The following is a 9,097-nucleotide window of genomic DNA, read 5'->3' on the forward strand; positions in this document are numbered from 1 at the left end:
TGCCAAGGCATCCGTGTCCAAGACAAAACACAGTCATCTCAGTAAATACATTGCCAGGGGCGCCTGGGTGGCTCAGTCGGTTAAGCGTCTGTCTTCGGCTCGGGTCATGATCCCAGGGTCCTGGAATTGAGCCCCGCATCGGGCTCACTACTGAGCCGGGAGCCTGCTTCTCCCTCTGCCTCTGCTCCCCGCCCTGCTTGTGCTCTCTCTCTCTCCTTCGTTCTCTCTTTCAAATAAATAAATAAAACCTTAAAAAAAAAGAAAATACACTGCCAGCCACACAAGTAGATAAAGAGCCAGGCCGCCCCCAGCTTCTAGGTTCCATGCTCCAGGGTTCTCTGTTCTAGAGATCTTGGTTGATTTCAATAACTGGCCATTTGGGCAACTTTTCTTTTATATTCCCATGCTTTAAATTCCTGCTCTTATATTTACTTATTCATTCATTCATTCATTCATTTTAGTAATCTCCACACCCAATGTGGGGCTCAAACTCACAACCCAGAGATCAAGAGTCGCATGCTCTTCCAACTGAACCAGCCAGGTGTGCCCGTTTTTATGTTTTATTTATTTATTAAGATTCTATTTATTTACTTGACACAGAGAGAGAGAGAGAGAGAGAGTGAGCACAAGCAGGGGCAGCGGCAGGCAGAGGGAGAGGGAAAAGCAGGCTCCCCACTGAGCAAGGAGCCTGACAGGAGACTCGATCTCAGGACCCCGGGATCATGACCCGAGCCGAAGGCAGACGCTTAACCGACTGAGCCACCCAGACGCCCCTGCTTTTATTGTTTTAAATTCACAATAAAAAGTGAGCCTGCAAAAGCCTTAGGCCCCCACCCTCCTCACCAATAAAAGCAGAACACCAGGCCTGGTATGCTCTCTCTCTCTCTCTCTACCTACAACCTTGCTGTGTAGCCCCATGTATGCCATATAATTTCCAGGTCTTATAAGTAATAGACTTTTTCCTTTTCAAAAAATTTTTTACTAAGTTTTTAATTTTAATTCCAGTATAGTTAAAATACAGTGTTCTATTAGTTTCAGGTGTATAATACAGCAATGCAACAATTCTATACATTATTCAGTGCTCATCATGATCAGTGTACTCTTTTTTTTTTTTTAAGATTTTATTTTTAAGTAATCTCCACACCCAACATGGGGCTCGAGCTCAAGACCCTGAGTTCAAGAGTCGCATGCTCCACCAACTGAGCCAGGGCACCTCTACCAACGTAATGGAAGAAAAACACAGAAATAAACCTCTAGGAAGGAGGTGTCATTTCAGATTACCAGGAAAGGAAGAACTTTATAATATACGATGTTGATTTTCCTTAAGCAAAAGAATGGAACTGAAGTCTGAACTCACCTTGTCTACAAATATTAGTTCCAGGAATATTAGGTGTAAAAGGCAACACACATTAAGGCTTTAGAAAAATAAAGAGGAGGGGCACCTGGGTGGCTCAGTCGGTTAAGCGTCTGCCTTCGGCTCAGGTCAGGATCTCAGGGTCCTGGGATCGGGTCCTATATCAGGCTCCCTGCTCAGCGGGGAGTCTACTTTCTCCTCTCCCTCCGTTGACCCCCCCACCGCTCATGCTCTCTCTCTCTCTCTCTCAAGTAAATAAATAAAAAATCTTAAAAAAAGTAACTACTAAAAAAAAGAAAAACAAAGAGTAGTATAGAAGGATCTTCCTGATGCATTATAAATAAGGAATTGTATAGCAAGTCAGAAAAAAATCAAACTATAAAAAAGATAAGGGTGGTCCCCTCTGTTCAAATCAAAAACTTTTCTTCAACGGAAAATACCATAAGAATTGTGAAAAAATAAACCACACAGTTAGGGGACACGGTTAACAGCTAACTGATGTGCACGTGAACTCGTTAAGCTAAGAGTCCGCCTTCGGCTCAGGTCATGATCCCAGGGTCCTGGGATCGAGCCCCGCCTCGGGCTCCCTGCTCCGCGGGAAGCCTGCTTCCCCCTCTCCCACTCGCCCTGCTTGTGTTCCCTCTCTCGCTATGTGTCTGTCAAATAAATAAATAAAATCTTTAAAAAAAAAATAACAAAAGGGCAGAAAACCTAACAGGAAAGAAGCTAAAAGCCTTGACTGGGCACTTTGGTTGAGAGACACGTTGTCAGTAAATATATGGCAGGGTCCCCACCTCATCAGTAGTCAGGTTAAAAGAAATTCAACTGAAAATGAAATCCTACTACCATAGGGATCAATTTGGCAAATACATGTAATCATAAAAATATAAAATCATAAAAGCACTCCCCTTGGGGAGCACGGGCTATGGCTGGTCCTTCTTCTTCTTCTTTTTTTTTTTTTTTTTTTTAGATTTTATTTATCAGAGAGAGAGAGAGACAGAGGCAGGCAGAGGGAGAAGCAGGCTCCTTGCTCAGCAAGGAGCCCAATGCGGGATTCGATTCCAGGACCCTGGGATCATGACCTGAGCTGAAGGCAGATGTTTAAACCGACTGAGCCACCCAGGCGCCCCTGGCTGGTCCTCCTTAAGGCTGCAGGCCAGCTGGAGACACAGAAAACTGACCAGTGTACATCCAAGCTAACAAACCTGAAAGGAGGTGGTAGTTCGGTATATTCCCGAATCCCTCCGGAATACTGAATCCCCACAGCGCTTGTAAACGAAGAGGCAGCGGTCCTAACTACCCTACCCTACCCAAGAGTAGACCCCAGTTGGTCTCCGCAAGGGACAGATCTGGTTGCACAAAAGCGTTCTAAACAAGCGCCTCCAGACAAGCCCCAGACTGGCTCTTGCCAGGTGTCCCACCTCTGACCCCATCATCGTGATTAAGGGAACATCCTTGGAGGACTGGCAGCTAGGCTCTCTGGAGGTGTGCGAGGTGTACAGCGCATGTGAGGAATGAGTGGACATCAGAAATAAAATCCGGGGATGTGTGCTGTATGGACACATCCATAACCAAGTTCCAGGTGGGAAGCTATCTGTCTGTCTCCATCCACCAGATGTACATTTCGTAACAGGAGACACTGTCCTACTCATTGCGGGAACCTCAACCCGTAGAACATCATAGGCACTCAATAAATGCTAGCATATTAAACAAAAGAAAGAATGCATCCTACTGACCACTCCCTAGGAAAAACAAAGCTCAGACTCAGTTTCTCTTTCTCTCATTCTCCCTTCCAGCCTTGTATCTGGGGAGTGCCTCATTCGGGCTGACACTGCCTCTTGAGGCTTCTGCTTCCTGGGAACATGGGTGACAAGCACAGCTTGTTTTACGTAGTTGTTGTGAGGAATGCATGCGACGTGCATGGAGGGCATTAGCAGAACACTGGACATGTGTCGTTTTCAGTAAACAATGGCACCAGTGATGAGCGCTGAGATGGGATTTTCCAGCCAATGACTGTCCCACCCCTGCTTTACCGGCCCGCGCTGGGGACGCAGAGGTTGAGTAAGCTGCGGTCCCTCCAGGAGTACACAGCCTGGTGGGTGTGCCAGACACACGCACAATCATAACACCAGGTGGTCGCAACCTGTAATGGACATTCGATGCACGATGGACTAAAGGAGCAGAGCAAGGACCCCTGAATTTCCCTAGCGATGATGCTGATGCTGAAGGATGTGGGTGTGTCCAGGAACGCAGGGTGAGGGGAATTCTACATACAAAAAGCAGCATGTCCGCATTACCGGAAAGAACAATGAGGAACCCAAAGGGCACGGCAAACTCATTCCTTATGTTGTAACCAAACCTGCCTCCCTGAAATTTGCCAAACACTGGTTCTTTCTCTCCCTCTCCTTCTCCCTCCCCCTTCTGGCGCGCTCTCTCTCGCTCTCTCGCACATTCTCAAACTTACATCCTGAGGAAATAACCTAGGGTGATGTACACGTTCCGTATCTGATTGGGGTGTTGGTCACACAGGTGATTATATTTGTCAAAACTCGTACTAGACATTGAAGATCTGTGCATTTTACTCATATAGCTTTACAAAACCAAAAGCAACCAACCAAACAACGAAGTGATCAACAAAAACAAAAAGTGAATGTAGAATGGAAGTCAGAAATCAAGAGTGGTCCAAGCAGAAGAGGATCGTACTCCCTTCCTGCTGGTGTCTGTACCTCTATTAATGCATCCATTATTACCTGATTATGCTAGAGCAAGCTCAGCAGTATGGAGAACACCCATACCAGCGCCCCATAGTTTCTAATGTTTACCCAATGCCTATGTGAGAAGCACGATGCTCTACTCACTAACTTTGTGGGTTTGGGCGTATTTGTTCACTTCTCTGAACCCACTATCATACAGTGGGGGTAATAAAACCTACCTTGCCAGGGTTAAATGAGCTGATGCCATCAGTGCTAATGTTGTCCCCCTTCAATGGACTCCAAAACTTAGATACAAAGAGGCTGAGTAACTTGTCTAAGGTTACACCTGTAAACAGTAGAGCTTGGGTTAATACTAAGCCAACCTGATTGCAAAGTTTGGTCTTATTCACTGGATGAGATTGAATATCATATCACATCTATTACTCTCTTCCCATCCCTCCCTCTGTCCCTGAATGCAAGAGCCCACTGTGCCCATCCCCAGTCCCCACGACCTCTGTCCTTACTCTGGACCTCAGTCACCTAGGGTCTCTCTAGGATGGATGGATTCCATGTCTTCGAGGACCCTCTGGAGGCTTGAGGATGTTTACCAGCATGACATCATGGGTCTGGTCTCTGAAGATCTGAATTCACTTCTGGCTCAACCACACACATTTCAAAACACCCTACATGGTTCCAACTTCCGCAAGCCTCACTTAGCCCATCTGCAAAATGGGATGTAACTGGGCACTGTTTTCCCAGAACTGTAAGACCCAGAGCTGATCCCGGTCCTGGCGTGGCCTGCCTAAGAGCACAAGTTCAGCACAATCTCTGCCACGCCATTTCCACCTCCCGATTTCAGGAGAACTGACTGGAAGAAGGACGTTGCCTTTTTGGAGAGAAATTCATGACGATCAGCTTTCCCCTCCCTTAACATCCTCATAAGGAGAAAGAACAAGAACTTGGGGGGGGGGGTCCTGTAAGGGAGACCAGCTTAGCATCTTCTTGGCCACTGAACTCAGTGACCTGCCTTTGTGCTCCCAGGACAGGGCACAACACGTGACCCTGATATTTTCACCGGACACAGGACTCTCCCTAGAATAAAGACGGCGTGTCCCAGACCCTCCTTCATCCGGCTGGGGCCGTGTGACCAAGTTCTGGCCAACAGGATGTGAGGCGCAGTGATGGCGTTTAAGCCTGGCCGGCAAGACGGCCGCCATCTTCCTGCACACGCGGAAAAAGCCCTCAAGCATGGCAGAAGGACAAGACAGAAGCAGCTCGTCTGCCCTGGACAGCTTATGCAGGACTGTTCAGAGAGAGAAAAAGGTTTTTTGTTTTTGTTTTTTTAAGATTTTATTTGAGAGAGAGGGAGAGGGAGAGGGAGAAGCAGACCCCCCGCTGACCAGGGAGCCCGATGCGGGGCTCGACCCCAGGACCCCGGGATCATGACCTGAACCGAAGGCAGACGCTTAACCGACCGAGCCACCTAGGCTCCCAAGAAAAAGGTATTTCTATTTTGTTTAAGGTACTACTCTGTTTTGGGGTTTCCTACCTAATATACAAGGGGAAACAAAATCTTGACGGTGAACTGCCAGGTGGACAGGGGGACTGGTCCTATCTCCACCTGGTTCCTAACTCCCAAAGGTATAGAGAATGGGGGCCTGTATTCATTTGTAGGGCTTCAGTAACAAGGTATAGCAAGCTGGGTGGATTTGAACAACCCCAGTTTACTGGCTCACAGTTCTTGAGGCTGGAAGTCAGAAATCAAGGTGTTGGCTGTACCAGGCTCCCTCTGAAACCTGTAGGGAAGGATCTTTCCTTGCCTCTTCCAGCTTCTGGCAGCCCCAGATGCCCCGTGGCTTGTAGAGGCATCGTCCAATGGTCCCTGGTCACATGGCATCCTCCCTGTGTGTCTTCACATCACCTTCCTGCTGCGCATGTCTGTCTCTGTGTCCCAACCTCCTGTTTTGTAAGGACACCAGTCATAATGGATCAGGCCCCACCCTAACGGCCTCATTTTAACCCGATTACCGCTGTAAAGGCCCTCTTTCTAAATAAGATCACAGTCTGAGGTGCCTGGGGTTAGGACTTCAAGATCTCTTTTTGGGGGAGGAGGCATGTTTCAACCTATAACAGGGCCACACAGAAGGTAGGTAAGATTTCTGGGCCAGTCTCTCTAAAGACCGGTGCAGGTAATGGAGCGGTGAGCACATAAAAAACCAGAACACAGGGTGACAGCACCAGCCCAAGGCGAGCTGGTGATGCTAATTAACAGGTAGCTGGGGTAGAGTTTCAGGTGCTGCTCTAAGTGCTTCTCATGCAAGAACCCATTTATCCCTCGGCGCAACCTGCTGCAGGAAGCAGGATTATTACCCCATTTGATAGAGGACACATATGAGGCACAGAATGGTTAAGCAACTTGGCCAACGTCACTAGGCATGAGTGGCAGAGCTGGGATCTGAACCTAGATGGTCCGCCTTGAAAGCTATGGGTGGAGGTTCTTCCAGGTTTCCCCTGCCCTAGGTGTCAGGGCAGGCCATCTCTTTTCCAAGACCTTTCCGGGCGGGGGAGTGGTGACAGACATTCGCACAGCCTCCACCACAAACTACGCACTGTTCTCTCCATCCCCACAGCACTGAACCCACCTCATGCCTGTCGTTGCCCAGCCTCCCTCCTGGACACCTCCAGTGTCCTGCCTCCAGTGCATCTCCCACGTGGCCCTAGAGGAGTCTCTCCATCCTCCAGTGCCGTCCCTCCCCCTTTCCTGCTCACATTCCTCCCATGGCTCCCCAGCTCCCCCAGGAGAAAACCGAGCTCCTTAACCTGGCCTTCGAAGCCCTTCACAGAATGGCCTCGGGAACTAAGCAGTTGCCTTCCTCATTTGAGTTCCCTCTCTGCAGCTAGCTCAACCACCAGCAAGTACCAAGGACCAATCACAGCGGATAGCACCGGGATCTCCCTCCAGAACCTCCTGGTGGACCCCCTGGTCCTTCGCACGCGTCACATGTGCGCTGATCCCGGCAGTCTCCTGCAAACCCATTCCTCCTCCGGGGGTCCTCATCCATGGTCAGTCCTCACGGCTCACCCAGTACCGGACCAGATCCCCAGGGAGATTCTCCTCCCTCCTCCTCCTCCTCCCCGTTCCTCCCCCACCGCTCATCCCCAAACCCCATCCCTCAACCCCATCTCTCTTGCGTTTTTTTTTTTTTTTCTGCCTTGTATCCTCCGCTGTGTCCCCCCAGCTCCTGCCCCAACTCAGCTCTCCTCTCCCTCTGGATCTCACCCCAGACCCCTCTCAGGCCTCCTCGCCTCCAGTCTCCCCACTCTAGTCCATCCCCCACCCGGCCCCAGAAGGCTTTCTTCACTCAGGGCTGATCTTGCCCCCTCTCCTAATCAGGGCCGTCCCATGGCTCCCCAGCACCCTGGGACAGCGTCAGCCACCCTTGATATGCCCCTGCACACTCCCCAGCATCATTCTCGATCTCTGTGCCTGTGGTCCTTACATTCCAACGGCGGCCTCTCCTGTAAGTCAGTCCTTAACTCTTCCGCCAAGGAGCACTAGCACCTGTTGTTCCTCCGTATCGGATATGCCCTCAGAGCCTCAGAATCCAACTCCGGCTTCAAGGCACAGTTCAAACCTGTTCCCGACGCACACACTCACCCGGACCCTCCCTCCTCGTGCACGCAGAGGTCACCCTCAAGCACTGCCCAAATCTCCCCACACAAGCAATGGTCTCTCCCAACCAATTCCATCCCCCTCACCCGGACACACAGTGAACCCGCCCACCCCTACCTCCCGCGTCCCCACCCGGTGACCTCGCCCATCCATCCAGAGGCCCCGCCTTCTTTTCCTCAGCAGAGGTCTTCCAAGCCCCGCCCCACCTTTCAAACTAGTGTCTCCTGAAGGCCTCCCCTCTTCCAACTGTTCGGATCCCTTTATCCCGCGCCCCCTCCCCCGCAAGCATTTACCCCCGGATCAATGGTCCCGCGCGGCGAAACGTCCCTGCCCTACCCAGGCCCACTCCTCCCACCCCTGTGCTGGGAACTTGGTATGTCCCGGGGTGACAGACGGGAACGGGGGTCGGGCGAGACCATTACCCGAGGAGGGGGTGACGCAGCAAGGGAGTCCCCGTTCAACTACGGGCGGTCGAGACCGCTGGCTCCCCTGGTGCCTTTCAGATTCGACCGGTGTCTCCCCAGACTTCGCCACCTCCCTATCGCTGCCCCTACCCCACTTAGTGCTGCGATCGTCACCCTTCCGGCCAGGTACACTGCGGTTCACGGGAGCCTCCGTCCACCGGGGGAACTCCGGGCAGAAGCGCTTCCGGTCGCCCCAATGTGCATGCGCGGCGCATTTCCGGTCGCCTGGCTGATACCTGTTATGATGTTGGTCGGGCTGACAAATAAATGGGAGCCCCTCCCCGTGGAGGGTCACCAAACGTTAACGCACATCTTCAGTCTCTCAAAGAAAACAGGAAGGCTGATAGATAATAACAACCGATTACCGATGTGCTTGGCACGTACTAGACAGAATAAGCACATTATTTTCAATTCTCCAGCCAGCTTTGGTGAGTTAGTATTATCCCCATTTTCCACATGAAGACACTAAGGTTCAGAGAGGGGAAGCCTCAGCAAGTGCTGTGATAGAGCAGAATGGGAGCTAGCCCCGCATGACTCCATCCCTACTCGCTGCCTAAATGAGAGCCATTGGAAATGCAGGGACGTATATGGGGCGCCTGGGTGGCTCAGTCGGTTAAGCGCCCAACTCTTGATTTCAGCTCAGGGTATGATCTCAGGGTTGTGAGATCAAGCCCTGTGTAGGGCTCCATGCTGGGTGTGGAGCCTGCTTAAGATTCTCTCTCTCCCTCTCCCTCTGCAGCCCCCCGCCACGCGCTCCACGCGCTCTCTCAATCTCTCTCTCTTTTTTTTTTTAAGATTTTATTTATCTATTTGAGAGAGAGAGAGAGAATGAGAGACAGAGAGCACGAGAGGGAAGAGGGTCAGAGGGAGAAGAAGACCCCCTGCTGAGCAGGGAGCCCGATGCGGGACTCGA

At 50.8% G+C, this 9,097-nt stretch overlaps 1 protein-coding gene and 1 long non-coding RNA gene across 4 annotated transcripts in view; one reads left to right on the top strand and one right to left on the bottom strand.

The window, feature by feature from the left end:
* CARD8 (caspase recruitment domain family member 8) overlaps nt 1–3,775 on the top strand; it is a 36,281-nt gene extending 32,506 nt beyond the window's left edge. Inside the window, exon 15 of the transcript XR_012376384.1 lies at nt 3,151–3,775. The gene's annotated coding sequence lies outside the window, so the exon portion shown is untranslated. The remainder of the gene's footprint in view (nt 1–3,150) is intronic.
* The window catches only part of LOC141371431 (uncharacterized), a 49,492-nt gene extending 41,184 nt beyond the window's left edge, over nt 1–8,308 (bottom strand). For all 3 annotated transcript variants that reach the window (XR_012376387.1, XR_012376385.1, XR_012376386.1), the window contains exons 1-2: nt 8,143–8,308; nt 5,784–6,006 (exon numbers count right to left, since the gene is read on the bottom strand). This is a non-coding gene — a long non-coding RNA (uncharacterized lncRNA). The remainder of the gene's footprint in view (nt 1–5,783; nt 6,007–8,142) is intronic.
* Nucleotides 8,309–9,097: the final 789 nt, after the last annotated feature.

This window comes from Callorhinus ursinus, unplaced genomic scaffold, assembly GCF_003265705.2.
Source record: "Callorhinus ursinus isolate GAN/ISIS: 27379988/994484 unplaced genomic scaffold, GSC_fseal_2.0 scaffold71, whole genome shotgun sequence".
NCBI classification, from domain to species: Eukaryota; Metazoa; Chordata; class Mammalia; order Carnivora; family Otariidae; genus Callorhinus; species Callorhinus ursinus.